The sequence below is a fragment of the Puma concolor genome, chromosome A1 (genome assembly GCF_028749965.1).
Source record: "Puma concolor isolate L17-30 chromosome A1, mPumCon1.1.hap2, whole genome shotgun sequence".
Lineage (NCBI taxonomy): Eukaryota > Metazoa > Chordata > Mammalia > Carnivora > Felidae > Puma > Puma concolor.
Genome location: NC_141667.1, coordinates 152,761,049 through 152,781,610, shown reverse-complemented (window position 1 = coordinate 152,781,610; position 20,562 = coordinate 152,761,049).

Below are 20,562 nucleotides of genomic sequence, written 5' to 3'. Positions count from 1 at the left end.
ATATCTTAATTCCCTTGAAATTGTAGTAAAGTAATGGTGCTCCTTCAGGTACAGAAAATATATTTACCTCAGGAAGTGTTATGGGTACTTCCTCTGCATTTGTTCTGGGAAACTCTTGCATCAGGCCCTTGGGATGAGCTAGGAGGAACCAGAGCAACCATCAAGACACTGGTGGGGGCAGCTCAGGAACTAGTCAGAGGTTTTATTGATTGAATATGAGGTGAGTGTGTGCATATAAGTGAATAGTAATTATGGACTGTGCTGCAGCTGGGCATTCTCTAGGGGGACCAAGGGTGGCACAGAAGAGGAACAAGATAGAAAAGGGCAAAAGGGCTCTTGTCTTTCTAGCAGAGATGATCCTGGTGCAGGTGAGATAGTTTTTGAAAATCGTGGGAACCCTGAAGGGCCTTGTATGTCAAGATTGAGTCTCATAGCCTCTCTTGATTGTTTGAAGTTCAGCCAGGTTATCACTGTCTGAATCTTTGAAAATCTGTTCTTCCACCAGAATCCCCATCGTGTATTTGCTAGGATTTTGTATTCATCATATCTACTTTGGAATTTGTACTTGGTGAAAAGCAACCCTGAATGTGAAGCTGTATTTCATCCTAGGAAAAGAATCCTCTGAGATTTCCTCATTAATCATTTGTCTTAAAGATTATTACATCTACAAGCCTTGAATATACTGACATCCCACCATGTGAAAGGAAACACTATCGATCCCCTAATACACTCCTCCCACTTTTCTTTGGTCTATACAAATTATGTGTGTCCAGTGAGTCAGTGGCTGTCCATCATGGCCCACGCCATCCAACAAATAAGAAGTTCCTTACTTAGGGGAGGCCTGGAATGAGCATTGAAAAATCTCTACTATTGCCATGAAGGTGGTTTGAAATAAGAGTGCTAGACACATAGCTTACCACCCAGTTTTACTTTGAGTTCCTGTTTCAGAATGGCCTATGCGTATATGATTACAGTATAGTAATTCTTTCCTTCCGTGTTAAGGTTTATTTCTTTTATTTTAGAAAGTGCATAAGAGGGGTAAGAGCAGAGACAATGAGAGAGAACATGCAAACAGGCTCTGTGCTGTCAGCATAGAGGTTGACATGGGGCTCAATCTCCAGAACCATGACAACATAACCTTGGCCGAAATAAAGAGTCAGATGCTGAACTGACTGTGCCACACAAAAGGACCCAGAATTGGAGCATTTATAATGCTTACAGAAATGTTACCAAATACACTAAGTTATCTCTCTGTTCCTTTCCTGCTATTGGCCATGTATAAGCAATGCCCCCAGCTATGAGAGATGCGGGCCTGCACTGTCCTCCATGCAGTGTCACACCTTCCAGAATCTCTGGGCTACCAGAAGAATGTGGCCTTTCTACGTGCATGTGAGACCAACGACATGTCCAAATCATCTGCACCTTCTTCTGTGCCCTGCTTATGTGACCATTTAGGCCACTGTGTAGGTTTGGTAAGTGGTTGAGCTTTGTAGAGTCTAGCACTTCCAGGTAGCTATACATTGCTAAAATTCCTTTCCTGTGTGACTAATGGTGTGATGGCTGAATGCCAGGTACAGATCAGTAGTCCAGAGAAACTGGGGACTGACTCCTGTGTTCATACCTCGGCTTTCCACGTAATAGGACAAGGGCTTGGGTCATACAGCATACATGGTCACAGTACCTCACTGGACAATCTCTCTCCATACACCTTAACCATCATTTCCAGGAGGAACCCAGAATCAGGACGCAACCTTCTTTATCCCTTAGTTTTCCCCAAAGACTGATTTTCCTGAATATGTACACTTTTCCTTTGCCCCAGTGTTGACCTATAGTTGAGAAAATAAAACATGATGAAGATCACACCATCTTATACACTTTGGCACAGGTCTTTTGTTTGGTGAAGATCCGGAAATAAAAGACTGGGTACAGTGGTTGAGTCACTGCCCACCCCCAAGTTAAGGAGGACACATGTAAGGATTTTGAGCTTTTATGGCAGATGTGTTAAGTTCATTCTTATATCATCAAATGCAAAATTCTTTTTAGGAGGAATATGTCCTGCTGAGGAAAGTGTTCGCTTGCATAGAGTTTGAAATGGGGGCTGTCATGTTTTATTGCCCTTTTGTAGCTACTGTCACTTTGTAATACACTTTCGTTCAGCATTCCCTCAAGCAAGGAAACTGCATATCTCATGGTTAAGGTTGTCAGATTTACCTCTCTGCATTGGATTGAAGAGGTAAGAAAAGAGTAACATTTCTATCTCAGAGAAAGCGAGGTGAGATTACCTTGGAACAAAATGGGACCCCTTCCTCTGCTCTGTCTCCGAGAAGGTCTTCATTTGGCCCCTATCTGGCATCTGGGAGGACACAGAGTACCTGCCAGGACATTGCTTGTGCTGCTCATGAATGACTCAGGGAGTTTTGCTTGAGTGGACACGGAGCCATAGTGCATGAATGTGATTCTTGAATGAGAAAGGCCTGAGATGCTGGTCCAATGTACTTTGTGGATAAAGAAAGAGGAGAAGTGAGAAGGAAAGAAACGAGAAAGAGAGCTTTGCTTTCAAGCCAAAGAGATCTACTCGGTGTGAAATCACTAGTCTCAAATAGGGAAACACTCAATGCACAATGTGTTTCAGTGACAGAGTCCCCTGACTTGTCCTGCCCACTTGAAAGGAGAGCCACTTTCCCATTAATTCACCTGCTGCAGGACCATTTCAACTTCCAGGCCTGCATATATACTGCTACCGAATTTGTCTTCTATTCTGTTGCATTATTAGATTTGTATTGGATGAAATACACACAGTTTGATCCTTCTATGACTGTGCAAGTACACACTGAATGGCATTCTTTACATGAATAACATCATGGACTCAGGACTAATATCTCATATAGGTGTATGTTTTTCCAGAAGTGTCTTCTTTCAAAAAGCGTATTATTTATTCAAGGTCCATCCATTTTGTAGCATATGGTAAAATTTCTTTTTTTTTATGTCTGAATAATTTTCCATTATCCGCATGGATCATAGTTTATTTATCCTCTCATCACTTGATGGACTTTTCGGTGGTGTCTCTAAGGCTACTGGGAATAGTGCTGTCGTGAACATTTGGTTCACAATTTCTGTCTGTTACTGTAATGGGTATACTTGCCATTCTGCATTTGTCAATCGCATAGAATCCTAAAGCACATAGAAGGTCTTTCAACATAAACTTCAGACTTGATGTCATAAGAAGTGTTGATGTTCTTTCATGAATTGTGACATATGTAATACCCTCATGTAAGATGTTGTCAATGGGGGAAAGTGGAGGGGTGGTATATTGGAACTTGCTGAATCATTTGTTCAAACTTTATGTTAGGTGAACCTGTTGTCAATCATGACTACTATTTTCAAAAAATCTGGAAACACTGTTTCAGAGGAGATCTATATTGATCTCTGTTCATAAGGTAGCTAATGCGCACACAGTCAGGTACTAGACACTTGTGTACCATTCAACATAGATCCTGCATTGAAATAGAAATTCTTCTTAATTTCTATAGTTATTATACTATCATTGACTTAAGAAATTTAAATTTGTACCCATGGAATCACTGAAAAACCTGCCTCAACATTTTATACTGTTCTGGTAGTATAGGACAATGAATGAAAAAATTATTCTTAATCAACTTAATGAGTAAATTTCCACGGTACCTTCCTCTGGTACAGGAAGAGCGTGCACCCTGATGTGCGAGCAGAAGCAGTCTCTTTTCTTTATGGATATTGTCATCTTGTGAGGTACATCTTCTGCTTCATTGCTACAGAAATTTCCTGGGAAATGCAGAGAAATAGAGAGTAAGGTTGGCATCTTGCTTGCGGAAGACCATAGAACAATTCGTCATACTTTATTCATATTCAAACTCCCATTCTCTCTACTCGCCAGCTGCCCAACAAATTTTATGCATCAAAAATGGACTTAGAAAGATGTTGAGCTTTGGTTTGCACTGAAAATGGCCCACAGTCAGGATTGGTGGCCCAATCCTGTTATTTAGCAGAGGCATTAATAGAAATACAGTAAAGCACAGTCACCACACGTGATGTCCAGGGTAGACATCACAATGAGTATCTACACATACCTGAGAGAGGTAGGAGAGGGCTCCATTCCTCCATTTCCTGTTCTCACATGTGAACGTGTTAATATGTTGTGCTTATTCGTGTGCTGTGATGGGGTTAAAAGTGATGTACTACAAGTGAAACCTTGAGAACAATAAATGTTGGGTGCTTCACAATTGCTCTGTAAGTGTTATGTTACTGCATGTCTGCAGAAGGAGCTAGACACATGATAACGCTTGACTTGAGAGAGACTTGGAGGGCAGCACCATGTCGCAGGGTGGAAGCTCACTCTCTTGCCTTCCCATGGGAATTATTCTCTACAACTCAGAGAGTACATGTATTATCTACTCCTGTCAACCCCATGTCAGCACTGTTGGGAGGGCAAGCACAGGCTATCACTCATATCTTACAGTGGTGGACATAGTAACTTAGGAACAGGAAGTGACCTGAGTGGAGTGTCCGCCATGATGTGTGATGAATCCTTGACAGCAAGGTACGTAGATTTCTGGGTCACAGATCCCTGGCCACCTGAGACCTTCCCAGGGTCTGTGAGGAAGTGCTCTGGAACTCTGAATCAAGAACTGTCCTCACTTACAGACATCCTCCTGTCCCAAGGTTTCTTTGGGAGACAGTGGGTTCTGGGCAGGAGGGGTCTGTGCTAGGAGAATAATCTGAATCTTAACCCAGCCTTCTGTCTCTCTGATTCAGTTCCTGACAGAAAATACGGTGCAGTTTTCCCAAATCAAGCCCCAATGGAAGACGAGGGAAGTGCAACTTTGGCCATCCTCCCCTATCTTTTCAGAAAGTCAGCTTACTCACCTAGGGCATTCCCAGCAGCCATTTGACCACTCACATGGACCAGTGGTCTGCTTGGCTCCAAAGCTGATTCAAAATTTGGACATTCCAGACCAAATGCCACACTGGGACTCAGACAAGAATTTACTTCCCTTCAACTGGCCAACCCTGGATGAGAAGTTCATGGGAATGAACAGGAAAGTTACCATCTGTTCTGGGGCTTGAGTATTGAATTAATTAAGCCTACAATGCTTAGAGTGTTACTATTGATCTGAGGAAAATCCTCAGGGGCCTGGAATAAGGTCTGGCCTAGAGCAAGCTTGGATGCAGTGGCTGCAGTGAACACCTCCTCGCTCCTTCCTTCCTCTCGACATCTAGTCTTTATTCTTAGGTCTCTTTATCCTATTTGCACACTGTAGGTACATAAGGTACACTCTTGTCTTTTCTTAGAGGATCTCCTTTTTGTGCACAGCCTGGAGACCCCACCCCAGGTCTCCCTTTGATTGTTATCAGACAGTTCACTACTTGGTTGCCAAATATTCATTCCACAGACCTGATGGCATGTTCCCTTCTCTGTTGCACTCAGGCATCACCCAGACAGCTCATGGTCCCTTCCATATCAACCCATGACAATACCCAAGAAATCCCAGTTTCTTTCCTTCTAAAAATGTCGCGATTTAGACTACTCATATTTACATTCATATTTTGACATCTGTGTTGAGAAGAGTTGAGCTCCGCTTCCCTTCCCTGTCATGTCTGTTGCTGGGGTGGAATCAAGATTCTCCTGACCCGGTGAGAGCAGTGTCAGTGCGTTCGCTCTGTGTTTACTAAGACTGTGTACATACTGGGCATTAAGAAACAGCACAGTTTTCAGTATTGAGGAAGATCTTTATGAAATCCAGCTCCGTGGAAAAATCACAAGTAGAACTTAAGTATTATAGCAAAACAAGATACTACCTTCATAGAAATCAGTTGACAAATTGGGGGTGGAGATGAACACCAATAGAAAAGTTGAGTGAAAAATAGCCTACTTGAAAGAACAGAATTCAGTAAATGAATACGAACATACCTAAAGAACGGCAATTCACATTTCCCATCATGGGGAACTTCTCACCAGTGACCAAACTGCAGCAGCTCAGCTCACACAGTGACAGTTGGGAAGGAAATACAGGTGCATCATCACATCTCCATGGCGATGGGTCATCAAAGAACTTCCAGAGTAAAGGCACCTCTACATTCTGTGGGTCCAGCTTGCTCCTGTCTGGCCTAGTGTGTGTCCTCACGGGCAAGTGGGCCATTTAAGATGGTGTGTTTTCTTTCAAAACCTGATTCCTATCCCACACCATATTTTTCTCTGTTTGTGAAAACAGGGATAACAGAAAAAAAAATGTCTTGCCTTCTTAGGGAGTTAACAGTGAAAGTTTCAGTTTGGAGAGGAATTAATGGAACACGTTTAGAATAAAAAGATTCCTTTCTTGAGTAGAAATCCCAGCTCATCCCATTTCTGCTATTTCTCATTAATGTGACACATTTAGATAAAACAATTTGCATTTGTTCTAGGGAGAAAGTGAGCATCAATAGGAATTCAATTTTAAAAAGTCATATTACTCTCTTGGAACATAAGTATCAAGTTATATCTTATCATCATCCTATATTACATACATTTACAGTGTATGCAACAATATCTGTACACTTAGTTAATTCTTCTGAACTCCTTGAATATTGTCACTAGTGTGATACATATTCACTGAGAAATTAATAAAGTAAGAATCAAAATATTCTCATGCAAGTATTCAGTAAAAAATATAATCAAGCCTATTTTTTTCTTAATCTTTTTCTTAAGGTGGTTATTTATTTCTTTGTTTATTTCAGTGTGTATTTACTTATTAACTTATCTGAAGATCTTGATATGGGGAGAGGGTATGAGGTAGAGAGGGACAGAGGGAGAAACCAAAGCATGCTCCATGCTAGCACAGAGGTCAGCATGGGGCATAGTCCCAGGGCCCTAGCATTATGACCTGAGTGAAATCAAGATTCAGACCTTCAACATGTGGAGCCACCCAGCTGCCATTTGCTAAATGAATAATGGCAGGTAACAAAACTATAGAATTAAATATGTGTTCTGACTCTTCATTCATCCTATAATTACCATGATCCTCACCATATGGTCATGAAAGTCAACCATAGGAATGGAGGTGAGCAGCTACACAAAACATGGAACAAGTGAATTTTATCACATAAATGGAGAGTGTTGCCATATTTAAAATGCAGTAGGTACCCTTCAAGGAATAAAATGCTATGCGACAAAACTCTCCCAGTGTGGATTCATCCAAGTACCTAGAAGGAACCAACCTAATGGGTCATGAATGAGGTAGAAAACTAGCATAATACCAGTGGTGCTTTATTTTCGCCAAGGATTATCCCACTGAGGGTCAACTGGTTGGGAAAGAACTGCAAATATTACACTGCTTTGAATAAAGGATGTTTTCAATTGGGAGAGAGCTTCTCTGTATCTAATAACTGGAGTAATAATGAAGTAATAAATGAAGAGTAAGTCAGTATATCTAGGTAAAACCCTCTGAAAATGCTTCTTGTGGTGTCACTGGTACATGGTTGCTGAATTAATACATCTCAAAGGACATCCAGAAATGTTAACGCTTGTGACTTCCAGAGGCAGAACCGAGAAGGCAGGAGAATGGGTCAGGATGAAGACTCTGATGTTAATGTAGGTTCTATGATAGCATTTGATTTCGTACGAGTGTGTTTTCAAAAGACCATCCCCTTGCAAATGCTGGCAGGGGACACTCACTTGACTTTGCTCATGGTCATAGATTGAGGAATTTGGCAGGGGGTGTGCCAAATTCAAGAGCATCTTTTCTGCTCTATGATGTTGGGGCTTCAGTAAAGAAAGCCTGCTGGCACTGAGCTGGAGTCCTCTGGATGTGACTCCTTCTCATGTTTGTTCCTGGAAATGCATTTGGCTGGAGGACCTCAATGAGACCTCCCATTGGCCTAGGCTTTTCCAGCTCATGTAGGCTTCTTAAAGGCTGAGGGCTCCACAGGGTGGTGAAACCAGTGACCCAGCAGGGGCTCATGGAATTTTTCCAGCATAAACGTGGAAGTTACACAGCATTATTTTTAGGGTGCCTGTCCATTTCATGTAAGCACTAGTGTCCCCTCTGATCCCAGGGAAGGGAATAACCCCACCTTTCACTAGAAAGCATGCCAAAACAATTGCAAGCTGGTTTGTTACCTTGCCACATGGATAGACAAGGCTTACAGCTTACTAGCTGTAATACCATGCCAAAGTCTGCAGTGCAGGACATGTTGCCCTTTGGCACAGGGCCCAAGTGGAAGAACAGGTTGGGTTGAACTCCTGCCTCCACCCTCATGAGCTGTTTTGGAAGGAAACACATTTAGAAACACTTCTGGAATGGTTATAAGACAATAAAACATAATGTGTATAAAGAATTGTTCTATCAGGGACTCATGTCCTCCACTGGCACATCAGGACCTGATCTCTCAGAGCCCCTCCTCATGGTTATATGCAATGTGCAGTGTCCACATATCAATTATGATGCAATGAAGCTAAAAATGAAATCACTACGATAAAAGCCAACATCAATCCTCTAGCTCTCTACTTATCACCCTCATGGCAAATTTCTGCCTTGAACTATAAGTTCTGAGACAATAGTCTTCAAAGTGTCTTTCCATTCTTTCCAGGAAATCCTTTATTTGAACACCATATTTTATTTTATTTATTTTAATTTATTATTTAAGTTTTGAGAGGGGGAGGGGCAGAGGATCCAAAGCAGCCTCTGTTCTGACTGCAGAGAGACTGAGGTGGAGCTCGAACCCATGTACTGTGAGATCATGTCCTGAGCCAAGTGAGAAACTTAACCAACTGAGACCCCCTGGCACCTCTGCAAATCTTATTTTATACTTTAGGAAAAGTGTAATTCTCTCTGAATAAAATATTTTCACATTTCATTTGGTTTCTTTATACATTAGAATATGACTTGCAATATTAGTGAATCAGTGAACCTCAAATAGCAGACAAAATATTTAGTTTTTCATTCCCATGCTAAAGTCTTTTGAGCCACACTAGGCCTCAGTTCTCTACCTTGGGCCTTCATGATGGAAGTATTTTCCACATGAATATAGGTGTTATATAACTTTAAGCATTCTATGATATGAAATAACAAATCCACAGTATATCATGGAATATAAACATTTGAAACAAAGTTTTTGTCCTTCCAATCCTTTCCAATATAAGAACCATTTTTTTGGGTATGTATTCAGGCTTTCTCTGCCATTCATAAATGAATGCATATTTGTCCATAATTATGTGAATTTTCTACCAATGAGATTAACTCATATTATCCTGTTGTGCAAGTTGTCATTTACAGGAAACCATTAAGAGCATGTTTGTAAATTCATGACACAGTGACCTCACTCATGTGAAAATATGCTCAGTATTGCAATGCACACCTTAGAAGCAACTCATTGTGAACCAGGTTTTTTTTTTTTATTTGCAATTTTGCTATGTGAGAATCCTCTATACATTTGTTGACATATAATGAAGAAATTTCTTTGGATGAGGCTTCTAGAAGTGGGAATATGTAGTGTCAATTTGGAACGAACCTAGATGTAGAAGTATCCTGCATGAAGACATAATAGGTGATGATGGTCAAGGACACAAGAGGACATACCAGGTGGATGGCGAATGTAAGTCCGTGAAATCCCATGCTGAGGACAGGAGGCACAGAGTTGTCTGGAGAACAGGGCAGGCTTGAAAGCAAACAGGGATCATGAGAGAGTTTGGAAGAAATGCTACACAGGGAAATCAGGAGGAGGGAATGAATTAAAACATGACAAGGAGAGAGAGTATTCAGGAACGGTAAACAGGTCAGTCCCTGGTGGGTGGAAGGGAGGACAAATAATTATGATGCATGGAGTCTATTTGGGGAAGCAAGGTGGGTGCTGTCACATGGTTTGAAACTGATTATGTAATTAATTCCCTGCCTTATTTTCAAAAATTGTGGAGCATATAAAGCACTATGTGGAGATATCATAGTTTGGGTCACTTCTTGGCAATAGAAGGGGAGGGCCGGCCATGAACATGGGTAGCAAACAACACATAGGGTGTAGGGAGCATCAAATGGAAAGGGTGGTCATTGGTAGAGAAAGCATGGAGTTGGAAAAAGTGGGACTTCAGGTCAGGGAAGTAGGATGTGGAAGAGAAGCAACGCTGAGAGGGTGAGGGAGCCCACTGTCTTCTATTATTTTAAGAGTTTAACTGTCACCAAGCCAGTTTATTTCTGAGTTGATTGAAAGTCAAAAGGAAGGAAGTAGGGTGTAGAGGTACTATCACCTTCTGTCCAAAGTGAGGGTGTGATGAGTATTCATGAACAGAAGAGAAACTACATTTACTCTCTCTCTTACCCTGCAGGTTCCCACACTACCTGACACTCCCAGTTCCTCCTCACTTATTTAACATGACTGGTCGCCATTGTTATCATACTCCATCCCTTATACAGCCCCCAGTGTTAGTGCAGCTCCCCTCAGTAACTGCCCTGCCTCAGCAAATCCCCCATGCTGTTTCCTGTGCATGTGAATCCCCACCTGCCTGTGGCTTTAGGTGCCCATGGACCTGGAGACTAGTCATGTTGTGAATTTAGGAGACTCTCTTTAGGGTGTCCCTACTTCAGACCCTCCCTGATCCTTCATTTCTTGGACCCTGTCTGTAATCCATAGTTATGTCTTATCCTGTTTATAGTACATACTCACTCTTTACTCAGCGTCCTTCAAGTTAAAAAATATCTTTTATACTTACACAAAGTAAAATACAAGTTATAAGGTAGGCTACATCAGATTTCCTACTGCCTTTTACATGTTTTCACTATTTTTTTATACAAGAAAAAAAGCACTTTTTAAAAATTTGCATTCATATTCTTCAGTGAGTTTGCATTTTTTTTAACAGAGACTGCACATGTCTGAAGAGGTTTACTCAGCAGTTTTACTTTTGTGCTGATATTAAAATCATTTACATTATTTGGGCACCTGGGTGTCTCAGGCATTTGAACATCTCACTTCACTCAGGTGATGATCTCAGAGTTCCTGAGTTTGGGATCATGATCAGTATCCGTACTGACAGTGGGGAGTCTTGAGGCTGCTTCATTCTGTGCCTCCTTCTCTCTCTGCCCTTCCCCAACTCTCTGTTGCTCTCTCTCTCTCTCACAAATAAACATTTAAACAATTACAAAAAGAATAACTTCCGGGGCGCCTGGGTGGCGCAGTCGGTTAAGCGTCCGACTTCAGCCAGGTCACGATCTCGCGGTCCGTGAGTTCGAGCCCCGCGTCGGGCTCTGGGCTGATGGCTCAGAGCCTGGAGCCTGTTTCCGATTCTGTGTCTCCCTCTCTCTCTGCCCCTCCCCCGTTCATGCTCTGTCTCTCTCTGTCCCAAAAATAAATAAACGTTGAAAAAAAAAATTTTTTAAAAGAATAACTTCCATAATTTTGAAATATGAACATGTATTCTTATTTAATTCATATTAAGACAATGAAGAGAAGTGTTATTTTATAAACTTTTGATTGTTTTTCTGAATTATCCTATCAGTATGGTATATTAAGGTAAATACCCTGAGCCCATCATAATAGATTTCATCTCTCACCTGAAAAACCTCACTCCTTCTCACAGCACATTCTTCTAGTGATACTTACATTCATGGTATAGCGGTAAGAAAGTGAAGAGAAATATTAAATCGTGCTTGTCATTGCAATTACCTTTGATGTTTTACCCTGTACCAATTTTAGATAACAGAAAGACATAAAACTATTTACTTTTTAAAACTTCGCCTGATTTTTGAGGAGGTAACCGTTCCTCATGAATTTTGGTATTTAAAAGAATATCACGGAAAAGAGTATGTGATAGGATAATATCCAGCAAGGAAAATGTAATTACGAAGTATCACTCTTAAAAGCACATGCACAATGATAAGACAAAGAAGCTACACAAAATGCACACCCTCAGTAAGGCATGACATAGACAATGTGCCAAATTCCCACATGCTGTATGTGACACTATCCGAATAACAAAATACAAATGACATAATTCTGCTTCACTACCTCCCAGGGTTACACCACATATCTAGAGCTTTCCTGGAGGGAAAATCCAGGTCCATAAATGTATGTAGGAGACAGAATGGGAAAGCCAGCAACAGGCCTGAACCAACCTCAGAGGAGAAAGTCCCCCAAGTGTGAAGACACATGTCAGAATATGCGAAGACCTTAGCCCTGACCACAGGACGGGCAGGTGTCACATGCAGTGTTGTGGGCACATGGGGTTCATGAGTTGACAGGAGAGCTCTAGAGACACCACGGTGAAGGGAAGAGAGGAGGGAAGGGGACATTTCACATCTGCCTGCTACAAGGGATCAGGAAAAACTGAATGAAGATACAACCAAACTCTCACTCACAATCAAAGCAAAAATCTATGAGATAAAAACTAGAAACATTGTCTACTTAGCACATAATATCATTTTTTGTAAAATAATATAACAACCACTGGCTAAACTCTTGAATAAACTTGGGAGGATGCAACGATATAGAAGATAGAGTGACAAGGAGATAATAGCCATGAGAAAACAAAGATGAAGACATGTGAAATGTACAGTTATTTTATAGACCACTAGTGGAAAAATAAATCATGTGCATTTTGACAGGCATTGCATGAAAATTGGAGCCATAGCAATAGATGGGAATGGCTTTGCATTAGAGTGATATAAGTGACATAAACCTCACTTTCTGTATATATAAAGACAGTGTTAGTGTTGTGGCCACAGAAATGCACACGTTCCTGACGCCAGGGAATGGAGTGCTTACAGTGATACATATCCTGTGATACAGTACCCATGAAAAGTACACAATAACGAGATCACTGCAGAAAAGAAGGAATTGGAAGGTATCAAGTGCTGAGTGTCCCCCCTGAGTGTAGGGGGCAACAATGGCCTGACTGCTGGTGCCTCAAGGTTTCTCTGCAGGTGGTGGAAATATAAATTTTGTCATGGTGGTGGTGACCAAAACCCATAAATGTACTTAACTTCATTTAATTTCTGTTACTTTAAATGTTCTCCGGGCCCTGGTACATGTGTAGTTGGGCTCACATGCATGTGCTCCTGGAACGTCTGTGCTGTCTTAGGCCAACAGTGTAATCTGGGTATCACTCCCTCTTCCTCAAGGACAGGTCTCACCACAGAGAAGACTCCTGTATTGGAGCCTCCACAGAAGCTTCCCAATTAAAGAGCCTCAGAGATAAGGTCTATGGTCCCAGGGGGATTTGTCTCATTTCCTTGCTATCGGAGAAACGGTGACTAGCAGTCGATGTTCCCACTGCCATGAGAGAGAACACAGTGATAGTCAGTCTTGTCCTCAGGCTGCAGCCCAGAGATGAGCAGAAGCCCTGCATTGGCTGAAATATATCTGGATTCAGAGGAGCAGTTGGGGAACCAATATCCCAACTGTGTACTTGAGTGGGAGTAGTCATACAGGAGGGAGCACATGTGCACACAGGGCAAGCACTGCTCAGCACTGCACTGAGGGGATGGAGCCCTGTGGCCCAGCCTTGATTTGGGGCCAGAAGGACCTACCTCTTTTATCCACCATGGCATGGGCCATCCTCACCCTCCTCCATGATGTCACAGGTCATGTGAGGGGAGTTCTCACTGTCTCCACACTGATCAGCACCCACAGGCCCTACCTGAATCTTGTCCCTTTCAACAGGTGGTCATCAGCCTCCCAACTGCAGCCCTATGAAGAAATTCTTAATAAGGATTGAAAATGAGAAAATGGTAGGCAAGAACAGGAGGAGCGCTGCATGCCCATGTCTGAAGAATGTCATAAAGAATTTACAATCAAAGAATGCCCCAGGGGCTGGAACCAGGCCCTCCCAATATGGTTCAGAGACAACAGCAGGTGAGAAGGGCTGGGTTCCCACACTCAGGCACCGGAAATGTGTGAAGACCAAGGACAGGCTGTTGAAAGAACATGGAGGAGTTCAGAGTTGATGTCCTGTGGGATGTGAGAGGCTCCCAGCAGCCAGCAGTGTGCTCCAGATTCCCTGGGTGAACACAGGATGGGTGGCAACAGCCACATGGAGACATTTCTCTGTGACTATCTTCACTGTGTGTCCTACACTTGACTTTTTTTGAGTGTGGGTGTGGATGTGTGTGTGTGTGTTCCTATACCTACAAACCTCAAAACACAGCCTGACAGCAATGCCATCAAATCAATATCTGAGAATGTACTCCCTCTCTGTACTTTATTTTTTCCATCTCATGACATGCCCTGAGTAGAAACATACATGAAGCTTTTGTCATGATACCAATTCCCCAAACCATTAAGTCTGTAACAAAATGAAGGATTGAAATTCAATGCAAGTTATGCGACAGTAGGGAAACACTCAGACATTAATGAATCACACATGGAAAAGTAATAATGAATGTGTCACCTAAATTACTTACCAATGAAGTAATACAAGGTTTGCACTATCTTGACAGGACTTAAAACACCTTACATTGCCATGGATGTATATTCTTGCCCTTCCCAAAGATGGGGATTCCTCCTGGGAGTGAGATTCTAAGAGAATCAGGCATAGTGTATTGGAATGACCATATGTAGAAATTAGACAGGGACCTGTGAGCTGCAAAACCCAGGTGGAGCTTTCAAGCGCCTGCCCTGTGACCAGTAGAGGGTGCTGTGCTACCGCCCTGAGGCCCCTACTCAACTGTTTAATGAGGCCATTCAGTCATAGGAACCAGGGCCTGTGTGTTGTGCTCTGTGATCCCAGCTGGAGACTCAGCAGCTGTGTCCCCTCTGTCCTGGCAGAGTCTCTTGAGCAGGTACGTGTGTGTTGTGTCAGCAGGTGCGTCATCCCAGGACTCTCCCCATGGGTGAAGACAACCCCAATCCACCTCAGGGTGTGGTGTCAGCTGATCTCCAGAACCAGGGCTTAGGAAGGTATTGGCAGCTATTGAATGAAACCCATTTGCATGGACAGCCCCTCATGTGGCAGGGGATGGAGGAGAAAAGGAGGCCCAGGGCAACCCAGCCCAATGTGGGGATCAGAGGCAGGGTCACCATGGCCTGGACTCCAGTCTTCCTCTTGTTACTTTCTCACTGCACAGGTACAGCAAAGCCTTCAGGACACAAAGACATCCTTGAGCTTGTGAGAACAGTACTGCCACTATTTTTGAGAATATTTACCGTTTCTTCTCCATCACCCATGAGTGTTTGTGTTTTCTGGCTCTGTGTCCCAATGAGGTGACTCAGCCACCCTCCAGGTCTGCAACCCTGGGATCCAAACCCACCCTCAACTACATGCTGAGCAGGGGCTTCAGTGTTGGCAGTTATTCTATCAGTTGATTCCAGAAAAAGCCAGGTTGGCCTCCCCTGTATCTCCTGTGGTTCTATTCAGACTCAGTGAGCACCACGGCTCTGAAGTCACTAGCCACCTCTCTGAACCCACAGATGGCTCAGCCAATGCAGAGCTTCATGTCTGGGCTGCATCCTGATGATCAGGCTGACTGTTACTGTGCTATAGCTCATGGCTGGGGAGCAGCTACCATTACTCAAAGTGTCTCAGATAATGAGGAAGGGAGATAAAATACTTGCTCCTTCTGACCTTGACTCTGAGCTTCTTTTCAGTGAGAAACTGATGTGGAGACACATGCACGGGACGCTGTTCTACTGAAAGACCTGTCAGTAAACTAGGGTAAGAGTGGCACCTGGGTGGTTCAGTCTGTGAACAGTAAGACTCAGGACTTCAGCTCAGGTCACTGTCTCACTATCATCAGATTGAGCCCTACATTAGGCTCTGTGCAAGGAGTGAAGCCTCTGTGGGATTCTCTCTCTCCTTCTTTCTCTGCCACCCCTTCTCAAAATTGAATAAACACTAAAAAACTGGGGTAAGAGACTCATGTTTGAATGTAAAGTGAGACAGCATAGGACATCCCAGGAATACAGGGACAGATAAGGTGTCAGAGCCAACTGTACATCCCCATGGGGTCTGGAGATGAAAAGGAATAAACAATGTCTTTGAACCTGAATGTGATACCAGTGAAAATTCATCCACACATCACTTTCGTCATGTTGTTGTATACAGTGTGATTTTGTGTCACTATTGATGTATCCACAGCTGACACAGTGACCATAACCCTGGTCCAAGACAGTGTCTTCTCTCTGAGCCAGCTATGCATGATCCTGGACCGAATCCTATAGACTCCCCCTCACAATACCCCTGACACCCTCCCTCCACTTCTTCCCTGTGACAATCTGTCCCTCAGGCTTCAGTTTCTGCTTCTGGTGCTTCAGGTATGAACTCCATGTCCACATAAGACTTCAGAGAAAACAGAAATGTTATTGTTGCAGTTTCTAGTCTCATGGGCCCATCTCTAGAGAGGATAATGAGCAGAAAAAAAGAACTGCATGTTTCCCCCAACATTTTCCTTCCTGGTTCTGTCATTTGACAAGACCTGGACTACTTATTTTTAAGTTTATTTAATTATTTTCAGAGAAAGAGACAGAGAGTGCATGAGCAGGGGAGGGGCAGAGACAGAGAGAGAGAGAGAGAGAGAGAGAGAGACTGAGAAAGAGAGAGAGACACTATCCCAAGTCAGGTGTGGTGTTGCCAGCACAGTGTCCAATGTGGGGCTCTATCTCACTAACCAGGAGATCATGAACTGAGCCAAAAGCAAGACTTGGATGCTTAACCAACTGAGCCACTCAGGTGCCCCAACACCTGGACTTCTGATTCTGCACATTGTTACCATGTTACCACCTGCTCTCATTTAGTCCTCAAGGAAACCTGTCCCAAGGGTAAAGTTTTTGAGATAATTGCCTTTAAATGCAAGATGCAAGACAACTATCTCGCAAGATGTGCAGAACCAATAAGAGAAACATAAAGACATCTTGTCTGGTTTTTGATAACACACACACACACAGTATTCTCCTCTTTCTGAGGGTAAGTATCCTGGACTCGACAGTTTCTCCGGATTCTCAGTCCTACCAGAAGTCAGGGTCAACCTGGGCTCACCCAGACTTCCTCAGTGTCAGATTGTCCATCATCAGAAAACAATACAACATCGAGTGTGACTGCGGTCCTGACACCAAGGCAGCCAGGACATGCCCTGAGAACCTGCTTTCCTGAGACGAGGCTAATGCTCAGGAATCCCAGGACGAGTCCCTAACCCATCGTCAGTTAAGCCTCTGACCATCTTTAGGCTCCACTCAGCACCTAAGGCCGATCAGTACATTGATTCTGGGACAGCAGCCTCCGAGTTGCTCCCAGAGACATCAAGTCTCATGGGGACATGAGATACACATGCCCTGTGCACTCAGGGTGGGGCTGTCACTCCATCACCCAACACAGTGATACTTCCAGTCAGGCTGGATCTCTATTAATGTCTCTTCAGTCTTAACCCAGGGCCACAGGGCCTGGGACCTCAGGGACACATTATCTACACCTCTCAAACCCTGTAATGTGACCTTTGACAATAAACTTCTGGAACCCATGGGCTTTAGATAATAGAAAATCTGTTCCTTCTTTCAAGGGTGACTGAATGAGCAATTGCTCTATCCTGAAGATACTGGACACAAGTCACAAGGACTGTAGCACTCCAACCCTAGAGATCTGTTAATCCTATCACTGAGATGGCTCTGAAAGTCATAGGAACAGTCCTCTCAAGGAGTCCAAGAGACATCAAACAGGGCTTTCCTCCCTACAGGACCAAAGCCATGATACACAATTTATGAGTATACACCTATATGTATGTCTGTATCTATATCTATATAATTATCTATATCTATATCATCTATCTATCTATCTATATGTATATCTAAATCCATATCTGTATCTACATCATCTACATCTTCAGCTATATCTCTATCTAACTATCTATCTATCTAACAAGAACTTGAATAAAGAATCAAAGTATTCTTCAAAAACATTGAGATTCCTTTCAAAATAAAAATGTAAGTCAATCCTTTTCCATTCTGGTTCAATTGGTAATTTAACTAAAAATTCCATCCATATATCCCCTGCAATGAAAACAGATCTGGGAAAAGAATATTCATGATTACACCTCCATCTTCATGTCTACTCGGGCTCCTTGCTCTGGAGGAAGTAGCACAAAGACCTCAGTGGACTTTGCCTTTCCTTTTGATTCCCATAGCTGAGGAGCAAGTTTAGAGCCATGACCATTACAAACCGCCCCACCATGTCAACCCTGTCTGTGTCCCACCTCCCAAGGGTTGTGACTGTGGTGGAGGAAAGTACCCTCCTGTTGAGGAGGCTACCCACACCAGGATGCACAGAACAGTCCCCTCTCATAAGGATCATGAGACCAAACCTCAGCCTCACTGAGACTATTGGCCAGACCCTGAAGCAAATGCTACTACTGACCAGAAGACTACAACGTGCACTGAAATCAGCCCTCTGGGAAGATCACTGCCTGGCTCTTGTTTCAGAGGCTGTGTCCTTCTGTGGTTTGTCCTAACCCTAGCCATGGTTCATGCCTTCAGGGGGCCCAACACTAGGGCTCAGAAAAGAACAGAATGCAGGCCTGTTCCCAGCACAGGATGATTCAGTGAGTAGCACTGAAGTTCCCCATGCCACTTCCAAGGCTGCCCACACACTCGGCTGGACCCCAAGCCCAAACCCTCTGACTGACAAGCACCCTGACACACACCCTCAACTAAACCTTCCTGGAGAACCACTAACCTGCTATTGCTTCCAGATCTTTCTCAGAATAGGACCTAACCCTAACCCTAGCCTTTGCTCTGGCCTTAAGGCTCTCCTTTCTTAGCTCTGAAGAATGAATGGACCTGAGGCCTCTGGCTGGTGCCACATTAGTCAGGGAGGAAGGCAGATGATCCCCATGACATTTTCATGTCTGGGATGGAGTTCCATGAAGGAATGAGGAGCTGAAACATAAGCCTGTCCCACAAGAATGGCCAACCCCTGAACCCAACCTTACGCCTGACCCGCATTCTCACATGCACACTCAACTCATGGTGTGGGGGAGATCACTGCACTGCTCATGATTCACACCCTGTAACTGCATGGAACCGAATCCTAACCCTAGCTGTGCCTCTGGCTCTAAGGGGGTCCACCAAGCACATGTGAAAAAGAAGTGGCTTGGGGCACTTGACTGGTGCAGAATTGCTGAGCAAGAAAGCCTTATGTAAACCATGACATTTCCACATGAGTCTTGTGCCAACAGGAGATCCTGAGTTCAAACCTCTGTGTGGTCTACAGAGTCAGCCTGCCCTTGAAGACAGCTCTTAAGTCTCACTCATGCTCTAATAAATTCCCACCACTCAGGAGTCTGTTGGGAGCCTGCACTGCTGTTGGTTCATTCCCTTCCCCCTCCTACTACCTAAACATACCCCTAGCCATGGATCTGGATTCTAGGGGCTCCACGCCCCACCTGTGGGCCAGGAACAGAAATGTTGCTCATGGTCACCTAAGATTTATTCAGGGAGGAAGCCAGAAATTCATCATGACATGTACAAGGCCAGATACACCTTCAGAAGAAGATAAAGGGCCCAAACCTGGGCCTTGCTGAGATGCTTGGACAGACTCTGGAGCCAAATGCTAAGTCTGAAAAAACACTATCACACACCCTCAACTCAGCCCTCTGGGAAGATCATTGCACAGCTGTTGTTTCAGAGGCTGTGTCCTCCAGTGACTTGATCCTAACTCTAGCCATGGTTCTTTCAGGGGGCCCACATACTAGGTCTCAGCAAAGAAAACGTTTGGAGCCCATGTATTCACAGAATGATCCAGTGAGAAGCCCAGAAGTTCTCCATGTCACTTCCAGGGCAATGATAGGGCTACAGAAAGGGATTCTGAACCTAATCTGAACCTAATCCTACACTTTGCCCACCTGACCAGCTCCTATTCCAACCCAGCGCCTTGCTCACACTCCCCAGATCCCAAGAACAACACTCAGTCTAACATGCACCCTGACCCTCACTGTCATCTCAGTGCTACAGGGGGAACACAGTCCTGATATTCATTCTCACCTTGTCTCCTCCTGAGACCTAACTATAACCCAAACCTTGGCTGTAGTCTTAGGGGTCCCCTGTCCTACCACTGAAGAAAGAATGGACTTGAGACCCTTGACCAGCATGACATTCATCAGGGAAGAATGCGGCAGATCACCATGACTTTTTCATGTCCTGATGGAGCTCCAGAAAAGGATCCCCAGCTACAGCTGAAGTCTGTCCCACACTTTGGGCCAATACCTGAAGCCAAACCCAAGTCTGATCCACACCCTGACATGTGCTCTCAACCATTCCACAGAGGAGATCACTGCACGGTTCGCAGTTCACCCCATGCCACCCTCAGGAACCAAACCCTGTCCCCATCCATACCTCTGTCTCTGAGGTTTTCCACCAAGCAGGTGTGAGGAGAGAAGTGACTTGGGGCACTTTACTGGTGTGGAAACATTCAGCAGCAAAACCTGATATTCACAATGACATTTCCACACTTTTGAGGATTGTGACTAGGGAATGAGATCCAGAGCCCGAGCTCTCACCTGGAACAGAGAGTTAACCAGCCCTTGAAGCCAGCCCCAAATGCTTACTCACACCCTTCAGGCTCCCTCCACTCAGACCTCAGGGGAG